The sequence below is a fragment of the Macaca nemestrina genome, chromosome 16 (assembly GCF_043159975.1).
Source record: "Macaca nemestrina isolate mMacNem1 chromosome 16, mMacNem.hap1, whole genome shotgun sequence".
Taxonomy (NCBI): Eukaryota; Metazoa; Chordata; class Mammalia; order Primates; family Cercopithecidae; genus Macaca; species Macaca nemestrina.
This window is the reverse complement of record NC_092140.1, coordinates 78738817-78757279: the sequence shown is the minus strand read 5'-3', so window position 1 is coordinate 78757279 and position 18463 is coordinate 78738817. Positions and strand designations below refer to the sequence as shown.

At 40.9% G+C, this 18463-nt stretch overlaps 1 long non-coding RNA gene across 2 annotated transcripts; it reads right to left on the bottom strand.

The window, feature by feature from the left end:
* Window positions 1-4822: 4822 nt before the first annotated feature.
* On the bottom strand, window positions 4823-18401 carry LOC105490690 (uncharacterized). Of its 2 annotated transcripts, none has more exons than XR_011615164.1 (3): window positions 18301-18401; window positions 17311-17431; window positions 4823-5048 (listed from the first exon to the last, which is right to left on the bottom strand). It is a non-coding gene; the product is annotated as an uncharacterized lncRNA (long non-coding RNA). The 2 variants fall into 2 exon arrangements; XR_011615165.1 differs by lacking the exon at window positions 4823-5048 and adding an exon at window positions 16774-17034.
* Between the last annotated feature and the right edge of the window lie 62 nt (window positions 18402-18463).

Here is an 18463-nt window from a genome sequence, read left to right as displayed (position 1 = left end):
TAAAGATATCCAAAAATGTGGAAGCAACTTTGGAACTGGGTAACAGGCAGTGGCTATAACAGTTTGGAGGGCTCAGAAGAAGACAGGAAAATGTGGGAAAGTTTGGAACTTCCTAGAGACTTGGAGGGCTCAGAAGACAGGATGCTGTGATAAGTTTGGAACTTCCTAGAGACTTGTTGGTTTTGACCAACATGCTGACAGAGATATGGACAATGAAGTCCAGGCTGAGGTGGTCTCAGATGGAGATGAGGAACTTCCTAGGAATTGGAACAAAGGTGACTCTTGGTATGCTTTAGCAAAGAGACTGGCAGCATTTTGCCCCTGCCCTAGAGATCTGTGGAACTTCGAACTTGAGAGAGATTATTTAAAGTATCTGGTGGAAGAAATTTCTAAGCAGCAAAGCATTTAAGAGATGACCAAGCATAAAAGTTTGGAAAATTTGCAGCCTGACAATGCAGAAGAAAAATACATTTTCTGGGGAGAAATTCAAGCCAGTTGCAGAAATTTGCATAAGTAACAAGGAGTCAAATGCTAATCAGCAAGACAATGGGGAAATGTCAGAGACCTTCATGGCAGCGCCTCCCATCACAGCCACAGAGGCCTAAGAGGGAAAAATGGTTTCCTGGGCCGATCCAGGGCCTCCCTGCTGTGTGCAACCTCAGGACTTGGTGCCCTGCATCCCAGCCACTCCAGCTGGGGCTAAAAGGGACCAAGGTACAGCTCAGAGTGTTGCTTCAGAGGCTGCAAGTCCCAGGCCTTGGCAGCTTCCAGGTGGTGTTGAGCCTGCAGGTGCACAGAAGTCAAGAATTGAGGTTTGGGAACCTCTGCCTAGATTTCAGAGGATGTATAGAAATGCCTGGATATCCAGGTAGAAGTTTGCTGCAGGGACAGAGCCCTCCTGGATAACCTCTGCTAGGGCAGTGCAGAAGGGAAATGTGGGGTCAGAGCCCCCACAGAGAGTCCCCACTGGGACACTGGCCAGTGGAGCTGTGAGAAGAGGGCCACTGTCCTCCAGACTCAAGAATGGTAGATCCACCGACAGCTTGCATCATGCACCTAGAAAAGCTTCTGACACTCAACGTCAGCCTGTGAAAGCAGCCAGGTGGGGGGCTGTACCCTGCAAAGCCACAGGAGAGAAGCTACTCAAGGCTATGGGAGCCCACTTCTTGCATCAGCGTGACCTGGATGTGAGACATGGAGTCAAAGAAGATCATTTTGGAACTTTAAGGTTTAATGACTGGTTAAGTTTTAATGACACTTTCATACATGAGACAATACAGATAGGAACTCAGCTGTGAAGTGGGAAACATGCAGTCACAATGTAAAAAAAAAAAATGCTAACTTAAAAACCTCAAAAAGAATTAAACATTTTGAACCAACATTTGGCAGGGCTGAAGGTACATTATAGGGTTTAAATCCTATTGGATTTTGGACTTGCATGGGGTCTGTGGCCCCTTTGTTTTGGTCAATTTCTCCCATTTGGAGTGGGTGTGTTTGCCCAATGCCTGTACCCCCATTGTATCTAGAAAATAAATAACTTGCTTTTGATTTTCCAGGCTGATAGGAAGAAGGGACTTGCCTTGTCTCAGATGAGACCTTGGACATGTACTTTTGGGTTAATGCTGGAATAAGTTGAGAGTTTGGGGACTGTTGGAAAGGTATGATTATGTTTTGAAATGTGAGGAAATGAGATTTGGGCAGGGATGGAATTATATGGTCTGGCTGTGTCCCCACCCAAATCTCATCTTGAATTGTAGTTCCCATAATCCCCATGTGTCATGGGAGGGACACGGTGGGAGGTAATTGAATCACGGGGGCAGTTACCTCCATGCTGTTCTTGTGATAGTGAGTGAGTTCTCATGAGATCTGGTGGTTTTATAAGAGGCTTTTCCCCTTTTGCTTGACACTTCTCTTTCCTGCCACCATGTGAAGAAGGATGTGTTTGCTTCCACTTCTGCCATGATTGTAAGTTTCGTGGGGCCTCCTCAGCCATGCTGAGCTATGAGTCAATTAAACCTCTTCCATTATAAATTACCTAGTCTTAAGATTCTGTGTAGTATAATATTAGCAGTGTGAGAACAGATTAATACACTCAGCAACAGATAACTGATACAGTATATATATATGTCTTTTTTTTTTTTTTTTTTTTTTTTTGTCTCCCAGGCTGGAGTGCAGTGGCGTGATCTCGGCTTACTGCAAGCTCCGCCTCCCGGGTTCACGCCATTCTCCTGCCTCAGCCTCCCAAGTAGCTGAGACTACAGGCGCCCGCCACCACGCCCGGCTAGTTTTTTGTATTTTTAGTAGAGACGGGGTTTCACCATGTTAGCCAGGATAGTCTCGATCTCCTGACCTCGTGATCCACCCGCCTCGGCCTCCCAAAGTGCTGGGATTACAGGCTTGAGCCACCGCGCCCGGCCTATATATGTCTTTTAACCACATATTGAGTGCAATTTGGGATGTTGACATATATTTGTTTAATTATTTGAAACAGCCTTTTTTTTTTTTTTTTTTTTTTTTGAGATGGACTCTCACTCTGTTGCCCAGGCTGGAGTGCAGTGGTGTGATCTCAGCTCACTGCAACCTCCGCCTCCTGGGTTCAAGCATTTCTTCTGCCTCAGCCTCCCAAGTAGCTGGGACTATAGGCAAGCACCACCATGCTCGGCTAATTTTTGCATTTTTAGTAGAGACAGGGTTTCACCATATTGGCCAGGCTGGTCTCAAATTTGTGACTTTGTGATCCGCCCACCTCAGCCTCCCAAAGTGCTGGAATTACAGGCATGAGCCACAGTGCCTGGCCCAATAGCCACTTAAAAAAAAAAAAAAAATCAGAGAGGAATAAAGAGAAGAAAGAGGCAGTCTAGCATAATGTATTCCAGCACTGGAATTATAGTGCCTGCAATTAGAGTCTGGAATTTGACTGCCTGGGGTCTAATCCTGGCTCTGCCAATTACTAGCAAATTAACAACAGACACTTTGCCATCTCCTAAACAGGGATGATAATGGTAACCACCTAATTAGAAGTATTGTAAAGATTAAATTAGTTAGTATATATAAAGAATTTAGTCCAATGTCCAGCCTATAACAAATCCCAAATAAATCCCATTTAAGTGTTAGCCATTCCTAGCAGTTACATACTTTCATATACATTCTGTATTTTGTTGCTTTCTCTTTTTAAAATTGCATGAAGACATATAGGGTTTCTTTATTTTTATACCTTGTATCAGTCAAGATTCTGTATAGTACAATATTAGGAAACCAAATAAAGACTGATTTAAAGAAGAAAGAATTGTCTTAACTCACTTAATAAGAGGTCTGAACAGGGCAAGATCTGCAGTTGGTCAATATATCCTTTCAGTAATGCCATCATACACCAAGTTCTACTCAGCTCTTAGATTTGCAAATATTGGTAGCAAAGTGGCTAAGTAATCCCAAGCATCATATCCAGATATGGCAAAGTCTAGGGGAAGAAGGGATTATCTCCTCCTTTTAGGTACCCGACACAGAAACAAATACCTGGCAATATAATTGTACTGGAATGAATGTTTGAACATCCACCACAATGCCCACTGAACACTTTCAAGCATACACATTTTGTTTCTGGTAATATGCCCTGTTTTATCGATAGTTCTGATTCTGGCCGGGCGTGGTGGTTTGTGCCTTTAAGCCTATCACTCTGGGAGGCCAAGGTGGGTGGATAGATTGAGCCCAGGAGCTCAAGACCAGCCTGGACAACATGGCAAAACCCTGTCTCTACAAAAAAAAATTACAAAAAATTATCTGGGCATGGTGGCATGTGCCTGTAGTCCCAGCTACTCACGAGGCTGAGGTAGGAAGATCACCTGTAGCTGGGAGGTCATGACTTCAGTGAGCTGTGATAGCACCACAGCACTCCAGCCTGGGCAACAGAGTGAGACCCTATCTCAAAAAAAAAAAAAAAAAAAAAGAAAAGAAAAGAAATTCATCTTCTACAAACCAATTTGTACTTCAGTACAGAGTATCATCAACATCCGATTATAATTAATAACAAAGATGACCAGTTGGATATAAGATACTGCTTCAAACTTTTGCAAAAGTCTATAATGCCATTAAAGTTATTTAATCATCCAGTGTTTTATTCACTCGGACCTTGTAGGTGTTACAAGTAATTTTATATGGAACTCCCCAAGTAGTGAAAAATGTAGACTGTCTCTGAACAACTGCAGACTTTAAAATTGCTAATATTTTCTTTACTTTTTAAATAAAGATCTCCTTTATTTGAACTCTCACAGCATTTATAATCTATACTATATGACTATCTTCTGTCTTGCAGTGTTTCTATTTATGTCACTTGTGTATGAGTCTTGTCTTCCAACCATATTTGTCTTTTACTTCAAGGCAGAGGTTGTGTTTCATACTTCTTTTGTTTTGCTGCTGCAACTTGGACAGAGCTCAGCACAGAGCAGGTGCTCAGTAAGCACTTATCAGTTAGTGTTCTCCAAGTTGTCCAGTGACGACTCCTAGAATAGTATATATATTGAGTGTTACTATGTGTGTGAGAGAGAACAGAGTGCATGCCTATAGTAGGCTGAATGATGATCCCAAAGATACAAGGTTCTAATCCCTAGAAACTATAAACATTACCTTATGTAGAAGAAGGGTCTTTGCAGATGTGATTAAGAATCTTGAGATGGGGAGATTATCCTGGATTATCCAGTGAGCCGTAAATGTCATTATAAGTGTCCTTATAAGAGAGAAGCAGAGGGAGATCTCTCTCTCTCTCTCTCACACACACATACACACACTCACGCACATGCGCGCACGCGCGTACACACACACACACAGAAAGAGAGAGAGAGAGAGACATAGAGAGAGAGAGAGGACGATGTGAAGGAGCAGAGAAAAATTTGAAGATGGAGTGAATGAAGTGATAAAGCCACAAACCAAAGAATGTCAGAAACTGGAAAAGGCAGAAAACAGATTCTGCCCTGGAGCATCTGGAGGGAGCACAGCTCTGCCAGTACCTTGATTTCAGCCTGGTGACGCTGATTTAGGACTTCTTGCCGCCAGACCTGTGAGAGAATACATTTCAGTTGTTTTAAGCCACAAAATTTGTGATAATTTGTTAGAGCAGCCACAGGAATCCTAACACAATGCCAATCAACAATATATTTTATTTTGGGGAGGTTTAAGAATCAAGCATCTGGGGTCTTCTAGAGCCCTGTCTGTCTTCCAATTCCAACCTAATGGCACCATTACAAGTCAATCCCACTGTAGACTGCATAAAGGAAGCCACTCTGCAACACCTTTCAACACATGTTATCGTCATATTGAGTAATTTCTCAAGGAGGCTCAATAATATCTAAACCAACAGGCATTTCCACCCACTGCTCTACTAATGCCATATAGGTTGGTTTCTTCTTCTCAAATTCTTTGATCTCTTAGGTGACTACAGGCTTTAGTGGTGCCCTGTGTGATGACAGCAGGGTTTTGGATATAGTAAGTAGGAGGCACTTTCGGTGTCTAATAGGAAACCAAAGGATCTGTGGAATTGACCCATTGGTAAAGTGAGATTGCCTTCAAACCCACAAGAAAACTCTGCTAGCTTCCTAAATAAAATTTGCTTTCATTTCCAAATTAAGAAGAATATAGAAATGCCCTAGTTTCAATAAAACCTGAGTTGAACACAACTTCCTGCCTATAAAATGCCAGTTGAATGAAAGCTGAAGATGGAATGTGGCTATACAGGGATGGTGTGCCATTCCTCTGCTCACACCTGGACAGAGCATCTTTGTGTCCAGGTCACTCTAGAACCAGCTGGGGGCCTAGGGGCACTGGAGATAGATGCAAGGGCTTTACTCTTTTTCAACCACTTTTTAAAAATGGTTTCTTTGTTTTGTTTTGTTTTGAAAGCCAGGAAAGCAGTCTGCCTTTCCAAGGTCATTAGCTCCATCACAGGCCTCTTCTTTCACAACCATATTGTTTTGTTTTCTCTAACCTGGAAGACAACTCAACCACAAATGTAATGTTTATCTTTCAAAATAGCAGTCGAAAAAAAAAGTACAGGATGTGTGAGACTAAAAACACTCTTTTGGCTTCCTCTACTTTTTCTGTGACTTTCCTCGGGTTCCTCCCTGAGGGAGAGCCTGCTATATATAAGTAATGTTCTTCGTTTGGCTTAGTGGTGCCCTCAATGAGAGCAGCGTCACCTCAGGAACACAACCTTGTCTGCTCTGTATCTGTTGGCAGGCACGGGGTGAACTGCAGTTTAGCAATGATTTCTCACTACCTTGTCTTCCTCATTATTTAATGACTCCAAGTGTATGCATCTTGACTTCTCTCCACAGTTGTTTGAAAATACCATTTGGTCATGGACACCAGAATTTCTGAAATACCGGCTTTCCCTTGGGTACTCTATAAGAAAAACTTCTTAGAAATCTGTCTTCAACCAACTGAACTGTTTATTTTCTTCTTGGGTGCATTCCATTAGACAACAGGATTTATTAGTTCACACTCCTGTTTCACAGAACGACTTGTTCTTAATGACATGTGTCCTTTCTTCTACTTCCCATACCCCACGCCCTCTCTGCCCAATTTCTCTCTTCCTTTATGTCTGTATCTTTGCACAGTCTTCTGCAACCACCCACTCACTTGCCATTAACAAGGAACCTTTTTCATCTCCATAATGATGAATGTGATTTTTATAAAGTGCATAGGTAATGTGGCAAAAAATTTTTAAACACTGAATTGAATTGCTTTTGATTAAATGCCATTAAGACTCCTTGTTTGCAGTATATATGTGTTTGTTTCTGTTATACACAGTCCAATTCTTCATAAAACTAACGCTAGGGGCCCAGCGTGGTGGCTCATGCCTGTAATCCCAGCACTTTGGGAAGCAGAGGTGGGCGGATCACCTGAGGTCAGGAGTCTGAGCCTGGCCAATATGGTGAAACCCCGTCTCTGCTAAAAATACAGAAATTAGCCAGGCGTGGTCGTGAGTGCCTGTGATCACAGCTACTTGGGAGGCTGAGGCAGGAGAATTGCTTGAACCCGGGGGACGGAGGTTGCAGTGAGCCAAGATCACGCCATCATACTCCAGCCTGGGCAATAGAGTAAGGCTCCATCAGCCTCAAAACAAAAAACAAAAAACAACAAAACTAACACTGGTATCTCGGAATGATAGTTATGCAATTTCTTGGTAATGACTATAACGCAACGCTTTATTTTGCCTCCAAGAGTATCCTTTTTCCTTGCAAAACATAATTAGTTTCACTTTCAGAAAGAGATGAATATCAAAGTTTAAAAAGGGATCAAGCCAAAAAAAGGAAAAACTAGTTAAGATATATATGAAACAGCAGGCTCCATCAATAGTATGACCCACAGTACTAAAGACAAAGGCATTAAAAGAGTCAAGTGGGACAAAAGCTAATAGCGCATAGCTACACCGAGGTATTGTTCCCCTCATTTAGTAACTCACTGGACTTTAACTGAGACTAGACTGCTTGAAAAAGTTCCTGACTGTATGGGTATTTCTTGAACCACTAGCAATTTTTGTTTCTTGTCTGTTGAGTAGAGGTTTATTTGCAGTTCCATGTAATTTTATTGTCTTAGGGAATGTCTTAATTGTGTTTGTTCCTCTAATCTTTCTATGCCTAAAAAATGGCCCCCCAAGCGTTTAGAAAGGGAAAGGAGGTACTGACTATTTTCTATTCGTTTGCTGTTTTCACTGGTGAAACCAAAAGCAGACTACTTCCTTAGTATATCTTTTAGTATCTGATCAGATTCTCTTTTATACTTTTTTTCCCCTCCGTGTGTGGTCTGTTAAAGCAAATGGCAGTTAAACACGCTATTTCTGCTTTAGGTCATGCGCTTTCTCTAAGATGGAATTTACAGGCCTTTTATGCTGTGTGATCAACCAAACCCAAGAATATTCTAAGGAGAAACTTCCATGTTTCTCCCTACACATAAATATGCTATATTTATATAATATACTATATTACACATAATATAGCATGCTTAACATGCTGAATTTCCCTTGGTCTTCCAAAGGTATATCTTGACACTGTTCTTATTTTTATCTGTCTAAAACATCCTCTAAAGAAAACTTTAAAAATTCAAAAAGGAGTTTTTATGTAAATATTTATATCTTTGTTCTCTGGAATTTTAGTAAATCAAACCTTTCCTCCCTTTTCTGACAATAAGCCAGAGGAAAAGTAGGTGAAAGATTATACAGAAACAGTTTTTTTAGATACTTTCTGACTCAAAGTACAAATTTCTCTTGGGTATAAGTTCTCACTGTAATTCAATGATTCCAAGCACAAGGAAGTTGATTATACCAGATTCAAAGTAAAAATCTTCCCAGCACTTTGGAAGGCCAAGGTGGGTGGATCACCTGAGGTCAGGAGTTCAAGGCCAGCCTGACCAACATGGCGAAACCCTATCTCTACTGAAAACACAAAAAATTAGCCGGGTGTAGTGGTGCACACCTGTAGTCCCAGCTATTTGGGAGGCTGAGGCAGGAGAATCACTTGAACCCAGGCGGCAGAGGTTGAAGTGAGCCGAGATAGTGCCACTATAGTCCATCCTGGGCAACAAGAGCAAGACTCCATCTAAAACAAACAAACAAACAAAGTAAAAATCCAAGTAGATTTCTCTTGTTTTGGTGGACTTGTTTGCATTTCTCATATTCTTTTCTTTTTGAGATGGAGTCTCGCTCTGTCGACCAGGCTGGAGCGCAGTGGCGCAGTCTCAGCTCACTGCTGGTGCAGTCTCAGCTCCCGGGTTCAAGTGATTCTGCTGTCTCAGCCTCCCAAGTAGCTTTGACTACAGGTGTGTGCCACCACGCCGAGCTAATTTTGGTATTTTTAGTAGAGACAGGGTTTCACCATATTGGCTAAGCTGGTTTACAACTCCTGACCTCGTGATCTGCCCATCTCGGCCTCCCAAAGTGCTGGGATTACAGGTGTGAGCCACCACTCCCGGCCCATGCATTTCTCATGTTCTTTCACAAGTTGGTTAAATTGGCCTGGAACCCAGGCAGATTTGGGAATAAAATAACCCCCTTTGAATTGAAGTGTACTGAAGGAAGCCATCTGTAATGGGAAGGGTCTCAAACATACTTCTTTCAGGCCTCATTTTGTTCCAGGCATGGGTCACCCAGCACAGTTCATTTCATATACTTTCATCCCACCTGGAGCTCCTTTGGTTATAACCTCCCAATTTGCTTTACGGCTATTACTTCGCTAAGGGGACACATTTGTTTAATAGTCTTTTCTTCAACATCAAAAGAAATCTTTAGAAATTTTAAAGTATTGGGGCAGAACCCAGGAGAACAAATTCATTGCATCAACCCAAAGAGCTTGCAGTTTTCACCAAGTTTGAGAGACGCACCTTTCAAGTACAGACACTACCCCCGCATACCCTAGGAAATGATTCAAGGAGTCTGGACTCACTGTCCCAGTCGCTTCTAAGGGTTTGTCAATAACTCATTGTGAGGACTTTCCTGGTCTACGTGTCTACTAAAGGCTGGGAATATGGGGGATGGGTTTAGCTAGGCATAGTCTATCATGCTAGACTAGGAAATGATCCCAGAGTTAATAGAAAACAGTCTCCTCAAAGTATCTATGGCTAGGTTGCATACCACCCAGTAGCCAGGAAGACTAAATGTAGGATAAAGCTCTTACTGTTTCAATCCCATTAATTATGTTGCTTTATGAATGTTTTTCTTGCTTAATAACTATTGCCAGATGCAATGTGTCTTGGGGTCCCAAGTTGGAAAGATCGCTTTAGTGTCTGACCACCTATAGCTGCCATTGACCACAGCTCTTCTGGAGATAAAAATAGTTCAAGTTTTCCTTGATTTTTTGGGTATTTTTGTTAAATGATCGTAAGAAAAATAATTTTGTTGTGGCTCAAAAAAAAAAAAAACCAAAAACACACAAAAAACTAAGTCTGTCTAAATAAGCACGACCTTCCCATTAGACTGGGTTGCAGTCTGTCCTTGGACTAGGCAGAAAAAGAACTTTCAGAAGTTATCTTAAATGTTTTTTGTTTGTTTTGTTTTGTTTTTTCCAGTTCTTTGATTCTATTAGCTAGAACATTGTTTGAACACAAGGCAAAGTCTTCTGGCTATTACATCTGAGAAGATGAGACGTCAAATATACGGTTTTCAGAAATTTGAGTTTCCCATGCCAGGCAAGTTTGTTTTTTGATTTCCTGCCCAGCACTTTTTTTTCTTACTTTGACTTAGATTTAAACTGCACATATGCCTTAGATATAATAAGTATTTACAAAATACAGTCATCCCTCAGTATCCATGAGGGACTGGTTCCAGGACTCCCCTCAGATACCAAAATCCACAGATGCTCAATTCCCTTATATAAAATGGTATAGTATTTGCATATAACCTACGCACATCCTCCCATATATTTTAAATTATCTCTAGATTACTTATAATACAAAATACAATGTAACTGTTATATAAATTATTACACTGCATTGTTTAGAAAACCGTGACAAGAAAAAAGGTGTGTAAACATGTTCAGTACAGGCACAACCATCCTTTTTTTTTTTTCCAAATATTTTTGACCCATTGGTTGAATCTATGGACGCAAAACCCACAGATACAGAATACATAGATATGGAGTGCCAACTGTCTAAGATATAATATACAAAAATATTTAGAGATGTGGTATATCATATAACCATGGTTAGTCTATCTCAGTCTTTCTCATAAAGTTTCTGGGCAAATTTTTTTTTTTAATTATACTTTAAATTCTAGGGTACATGTGCTTAATGTGCAGGTTTGTTACATATGTATACTTGTGCCATGTTGGTGTGCTGCACCCATCAACTCGTCAGCACCCATCAACTCGTCCTTTATATCCGATATAACTCCCAAGGCAATCTCTCCTCCCTCCCCCCTCCCCATAACAGGCCCCGGTGTGTGATGTTCCCCTTCCCGAGTCCAAGTGATCTCATTGTTCAATTCCCACCTATGAGTGAGAACATGCGGTGTTTGGTTTTCTGTTCTTGTGATAGTTTGCTGAGAATGATGGTTTCCAGCTGCATCCATGTCCCTACAAAGGACACAAACTCATCCTTTTTTATGGCTGCATAGAATTCCATGGTGTATATGTGCCACATTTTCTTAATCCAGTCTGTCACTGATGGACATTTGGGTTGATTCCAAGTCTTTGCTATTGTGAATAGTGCCACAATGAACATACGTGTGCATGTGTCTTTATAGCAGCATGATTTATAATCCTTTGGGTATATACCCAGTAATGGGATGGCTGGGTCATATGGTACTTCTAGTTCTAGATCCTCAAGGAATCGCCATACTCTTTTCCATAATGGTTGAACTAGTTTACAATCCCACCAACAGTGTAAAAGTGTTCCTATTTCTCCACATCCTCTCCAGCACCTGTTGTTTCCTGACTTTTTAATGATTGCCATTCTAACCCGTGTGAGATGGTATCTCATTGTGGTTTTGATTTGCATTTCTTTGATGGCCAGCATTTTTTCATGTGTCTGTTGGCTGTATGCATGTCTTCTTTTGAGAAATGTCTGTTCATATCCCTTGCCCACTTTTTGATGGGGTTGTTTGTTTTTTTCTTGTAAATTTGTTTGAGTTCTTTGTAGGTTCTGGATATTAGCCTTTGTCAGATGAGTAGATTGCAAAAATTTTCTCCCGTTCTGTAGGTTGCCTGTTCGCTCTGATGGTAGTTTCTTTTGCTGTGCAAAAGCTCTCTAGTTTAATTAGATCCCATTTGTCAATTTTGGCTTTTGTTGCCATTGCTTTTGGTGTTTTAGACATGAAGTCCTTGTTCTGGGCAAATTTTTTAAAGTTAGTTAACAATTAGATTTATCAAATATCTCCAGGAAATAAATGTATATTTTCATATGTTCCACTTATGAAAGCATCCACAGTTTAAAAGGTATTTTCAGAGTCTAGGTTAAGTGACAACTTTTACTTTTTTCATTAAAGTGCCATAATGTTAAAAAATTCATAACAACTCACATAAAGTTACCATTGCTTTTGTCCCAGCTCTGGGGAAAAGGTTAAAAAAGAAAGAAAGAAAAAAGAAAGAAAAATATTTAGGGATCACATGAGGAATTTAAATTAGATCTTGGGGTAATTGATACATCTTTAAAAATCAAGATTAGATGGAGTCTGCCTTCGGGAAACTTTACGTGTCCTACTATATATGTGTCAGGTTTATCTCATTTTAGAAAAATGGGGAAAAAAGAAAATGGTACTTCGGAAATGTGGTCAAGCATCTAAGAAACCCACTGAAAGAAATTTCTTCATACTAACTTCACATTCCTCTTTTGTTACAACAAAATTTGCTACATGCTTTCTCGATCTTAATTAGAGCAATGATTTTGATAAAGATAATAAGCCAGGCAGATTCCTACACTAAACGCTGAACAGAACAGAGTGGAGAGAGTACATGAGAGATATAAGGTTGGCTTGGTGCGATGTCACCAGGCAGGTAATGGAGGGCCTTAAGAAACATATAGAGGAGTTTAGATCACACACACTCACACACACACGCACGCACACACACCCCGCCACATATTTATTATATATGCAATGTGTGTGTGTGTGTGTATATATATATATACACACACACACATACACACACACATAAATGCAATCATGATAAATATTAGTGTCTCCTCCTACAATCCATGTTGTCAAAACAATGGCTATGACAACATCAATGCCTTTATGCTATTCGCCTGGAAGTTCAAAGCCTTCCTGGATGAAGCCCAGTAGGACACTTGGTAAGGTTCAATCAAAGGAGGACAGACCTTTACACTGTTCTGCCAGCCTTGGTGCATATGTCTTTTACGTCACTTGACTTATAAACACAAGTACTGTTTATTAGACATTGTTACTAGTAATGCCAGATTTATTTGGTATTCTTTCTTCCAACATAAATAAAAGGCATTAGAATCTTATCTCATTTATCCCCATAAAAAAGGAGAGAAGCTATTTGAACTTCTCTTTCTGCTTCTGGTGTTTCCTCTTTTCCTGTTCACTCAGAAAGCCAGATCAATCTTTATAGAGCAGCCTTTTATTTTAAAAACTGATATTTGCATGGCTGGGTGCAGTGGCTCACGACTGTCTGTAATCCCAGCACTTTGGGAGGCAGAGGTGGGCAGATCACTTGAGGTCAGGAGTTTGAGACTGGCCTGGCCAATATGGTGAAACCTCATCTCTACTGAAAATACAAAAATGAGCTGGCATGGTAGCGTGCACCTGTAATCCTAGCTAGCCAGGAGGCTGAGGCTGCAGTGAACTGAGATCACACCACTATACTCCAGCCTGGGCCACAGAGCGAGACTCCATCTCAAAACATAAACAAATAAAATAAAAAACAACAACTGATATTTGCAGAAACTTTCCACAGTCCCTTTGAGGATAAAGTCCATATTACTAATTATAACAGCACATGCAGCTTTATGGCTCCATCGCCCATCCAGCTGTGTTCCCCACAATTACTCAGCATACACTCTCAGCCTGAGTGGTGCTTCTCTCCTCTTGCCTCAGTCCTCTTTCCTGGTCTCAGTTCTCTTCTTCATGCTCTTCCCTCCACTCAGGCTCTTCTTCCTTTTCCTTTGCCTTCACCTAAACCCTTTCCATTTCTCCAACTAAAATTTTGTCTCCTCTGTGAAACCTTACCAGGCTGCTCCAGCTCTTTGTAGACTCTAATATCATGCTTTAAACAGTTGGTTTATTTGCAGAGTATTACCAATGAAAATATGAAGAATGGTGAGGTTCAGACAAGACAAGGGTCTGGGTCTTCTGAGAGGGTTCTATCCATTCGACCACCAACCTTTGTACCATTTCTCTCTCTTTCATTTTAATTAACATTATGTTTTGAGCACTTTTAGGGTCCCAGCAAACTTGAGCAAGAAAGTACAGAGAGTTTCCATATACCCCGTCTCCACACACATACAACCTCCCCGACTGTCTATAGCTCCCACCAGGCTCATACACTTGTTAAATCAATGAACCTACATTGATACATTCTATGGATTTTGACGAATGGATAATGGCATGTATCACCATTGTAGTATCATGCAGAGCAGTTTCACTGTCCTAAAAATCCTCTCTGCTCCTCCTATTCATCCCTTCCTCCCTTGCCACTAACTCTGATCGTTTTACTGATCAGTGGTAACCAGTGATCTTTCTACTGTTTCTATAGTTACGCCTTTTCCAAAATGTCATATAGTTGGAATTATACAGTCGGTAGCCTTTTCAGACTGGCTTCTTTGATTTAATAATATGTCTTTACATTTCCTCCATGTCTTTATGGTTTGATGGTTCATTTCTTTTCAGTGCTGAATAATATTTCATTATCTGGATGTACGACAGTTTATCCATTCATCTACTGAAGGATATCTTGTTTGCTTTAACATTTTGGTAATTATGAATAAAGCAGCTGTAAACATACATACACAGGGCTTTTTGGTGGACATAAGTTTTCAGCTCCTTGGGGTAAATACCAAGGAGCATAATTGTTGGATTGTATGATAAGAGTGTGTTTAGTTTTGTAAGAAATTGCGGCTGTACCATTTTCCATTTCCATCAGTGATGAATGAGCGTTCCCTTTGCCCAGCATCCTCATCAATAATTGGTGTGGTTGCTGTTGCCAATTTTGGCCATTTTAATAGGTGCTCAGGGTATTTCATTGTAGTTTTAATTTGCAATTCCCTAATGATACACGTAAAGATAGATGTGGAGTATCTTTTCATATGTTTAATTGCCATCTGTGTATGTTCTTTGGTAAGGGGTCTCTTCAGATTGCTTGCCCTTTTTTTAAAAATGTGGTTATTGCAACTAGGGAACTGGATTATTTGTTTTATTTAATTTTGATTTGTATTTATTTATTTGTTTGTTTATTTTTAGGGACTCCTGTGCTCAAATGATTTTCTTGCTTCAGCCTCCCAAGTAGCTGGGACTATAGAATGCACCACTACACCCTGTAAAGAAAAATAATTTTTAAAAATAGAGACAGGGTCTCATTATGTTGCCCAGGATGGAGTGCAGTGACTATTCATAGGTATGGTCATAATGCACTGCAACCTTGAATTCCTGGACTCAAGCAATCCTCCCGCCTCAGCTTCCTGAGTAGCTGGGACTATAGGCTTGTGACACTGCACTTGGCTTGGTGGCCTATTTTTTAATGAGGTGGTTTGTTTTCTTATTGTTGAGTTTAAAGAGTTATTTGTGTATTTTGGATTCAAGTCTTTCATCAGATACATCTTTTGCAACTACTTTCTCCCAATCTGTGGCTTGTCTTCCCCTTCTTTTGATTTCACTCTTTTTATGGTTTGTGTTTCTCATCTTTTCCTTCTTTTTCCTCCCTCTCTCTTTTTTTTTTTTTTTTTTTTTTGGCAGGGAGGGGCATGGAGTTTCGCTCCTGTTGTCCAGGCTGGAGTGCAATGGCGCAATCTGGACTCACTGAAACCTCTGCCTCCCGGATTCAAACAATTCTACTACCTCAGCCTCCCAAGTAGCTGGAATTACAGGCATGCGCCACCATGCCCAGCTAATTTTTTGTATTTTCAGTAGAGTCGGGGTTTCTCCATTTTGGTCAGGCTGGTCTCGAACTCCCGACCTCAGGTGATCTGCCTGCCTGGGCCTCCCAAAGTTCTGGGATTATAGGCGTGAGCCACCGCGCCCGGCTTCTCTCTCTCTTTCATCAGTGCAAAGCATATCCAGTCTTTTCACAAAGCAAAACAAAAATCCCAAGTGCCACAGCCAGTCAAATCAAAAGAGAGCTGCATTTGTTATTAGGATAACTCCCAAAGGGTCTCGGGATATTATAGAGCCCAAGATTTGAGAAAGAAAAAAATTGCATCTGCAGTTCAAGGAAAATAATGATAAATTATTTTAAAATCACATTAAAATAATTTATATAAAATAAATTTTAAAAATTGAAAAGCATATATAATATTGAAGTAGGAAGTCGGTAAGAAATATAAACGGTGCTTAAGTCTCTGAAGAGGCAAGTCAAAGCCTTCACTTCTCACCTAGAAGAAACACTTCTTTTATGAAAGTTCAGACAAAGCCACAAGATGCCCAGCTAAACTACACATTGAGTTAAGAGAAGAGGCAACAGGAGCACATTTTAAAGGGCATATTCAGTGATGTTGTTTCACCAAGGACCCTATATTTGTGGGGGAAAAAAAAAGTTTCCAATCATTCTGTAAAACCACAAGAAATTTCTCTGAATAGGGATTGTTTCCTTGAGAAAGGACAGAATAGAGATGTAAAGAAGCCAAAAAAAAAAAAAAAAAAAATCCTTGTTGAAGCACATCACACAAATCTATTAATAAAAGATTTTAGAATTCAGTTCCCCACTTCCATTTTTTCCTCCCTCCTTTGGTAAGCATAAAAACAAACATGGCTCCCTGTGATATGCAGAGCTGGAATCAGATTCATCCTGCTCTCTCAAAATCAACATGAAAAAGGAAAACAAAGGTCCTCTAAGACTCCCTTTACATTTGGTAGTTAATAGTAACTTATAACTATGTTTTTAACTTTCTTTTGTTGAGTCATGGACTCTCCTCCTCCCTTGCTCCTAAGTTTTCAGGGTCAACGGGCAACCTTTTCTAAATCACAAGACTGTATTTGCTATGTTTGGTTTTGCTCCAGAGTCTTTATTATCCCTGCTGTTGTGCACTACACAGTTCTGTAGACACATGAGATAAAATGGAGAAGCAAAACCAGGAGATTATTCCCAGACCGGTTGCCAACTGATTTTAAACTGTTGCTCACTGCAAGTACACAAAATAATGAATGGTCTTTTATTCATGAGTCTTTCAAAATAGAAATCCTGGGGCAGGGGAGGATTTCTAGTTCTGTCAACCTCATTTGTTCATGCTTTGCCTCAGCTTCCTAGTCTGTTCAGTAGTCTTGTTCACGAAGAATTTTGTTTTCTTTTCTTCTGTAATTCTTTTTTTCCCCTCCAGAGTATAATGACAGCCAGATTCTTCTCTACCATCTACTGCAAAATGCCTTGAGCATTTTTCTACCATCTTAACACAGAACGAAGTAGAAAGATGTACATATAATTATTTATAATCCTCCAACTCTTGCTTCCAGAAATACTTAGTCTTCAATTGCAATATCTCAGGAAACCTATTAAACTAGGGAGCTGGGAGGAGTCGTTAATTCTGAGGAATTAGATAACATTAGATGCTATGAAAGGCCAGTCCATAGAGTCAACCTCACAGAGCTGATGCCTGGACAAGGGAGACCCAGGGAGTTTAAATAAGTTGCTTCAAGTATGGTTAACTACTGTTAAAACTCACCAGAACTGGAGCCCAACTCATCCTCCTCTCGGTTGAGCAGATTTCATTTTGACAGGAATTCCTGAATACCCAAAGCAAACTCAAAGTCTGACTTGGGTTTCTATCTCAGCCCAGGATGTTTCTGAAATAAATGAACAGAAGGATTTGGAGATTTTGGGCTGTTTCCCAGGGACTTATGATCTGATGTTCTATGGAGATACCCAACTCTCTCCTTGAGCAGGGCCAAATCCCCAAAGATCTCAGACTCAACCCACTTTTCTCAGAGTTGGTCCAGGGCAGAGCTGACACAGCTGTAACATTCTAGAGCATACCCACAACTGTGGATGAACTAGGACAGAATGGGGTGGAAGAAGGATACAAGATCACCCATTTGTCCAATGGGGCCGTCTGTTGACAGTCATGAACGCAATAAAGATGGGAGCCAGCATTCTCCCTCACATTAGTTGTAAATTAAAGGTCTTCAAAACATGACAATTTTGCTTTATCTTTAATTATTTTTTCATTTTGCAGAAAAATAAAGGGACTCGTCATCGAGTACTTTACCTTGAGTAAAAAATCAGCCAAGTGTGCACGTGGTTTTTTTCCAAGTATGCACAAGAATGGAACATTTCGTTTTATGAGTGTGAGATGTTTGATATACAAATCTGCCAAGAGGCTTCCTCCACATTGGTCTGGGACTAGGCAGAACAGGCCCTGACCTCCCGAGCGAGGGAAGGAAGACCAGGCAGGTCTGAGCCAGGTAAACGCCCTTGGGTGAGGTCCGTGAAAGATAAAGTCAGATCTCAAGGGCAGAGAGCTTTAAATATTTTTGTGCTCCACTGAGTCTGTTCCCTAATAAGTGAGAAAATGAAGATATAGGTGCACAAAAATTCCATGGCCTTTAAGGCTTGCAGTGGGGACAGGGGGCAGACAAGCGGCAGTCTGGTGCTGCAAAGGTTAGTCCCTTGTACCCAGCGAACTCAGGAAAGTTCACTCGATTTTGCTACAAACCTGCAGCACTGGGCCTGGACGTAAACTGGTTGGGAGCGAATTCAGAACTGGAAATTCTGGGCGTCCCAGGAGATGCCCATCCCTCTCCCAGGCGCGCCGGGATCCCGCGCCCAGCTGCCGGGCGAGGGCAGGGTCCCGCGCAGCGCCCCGCCTCCGGCCGCTG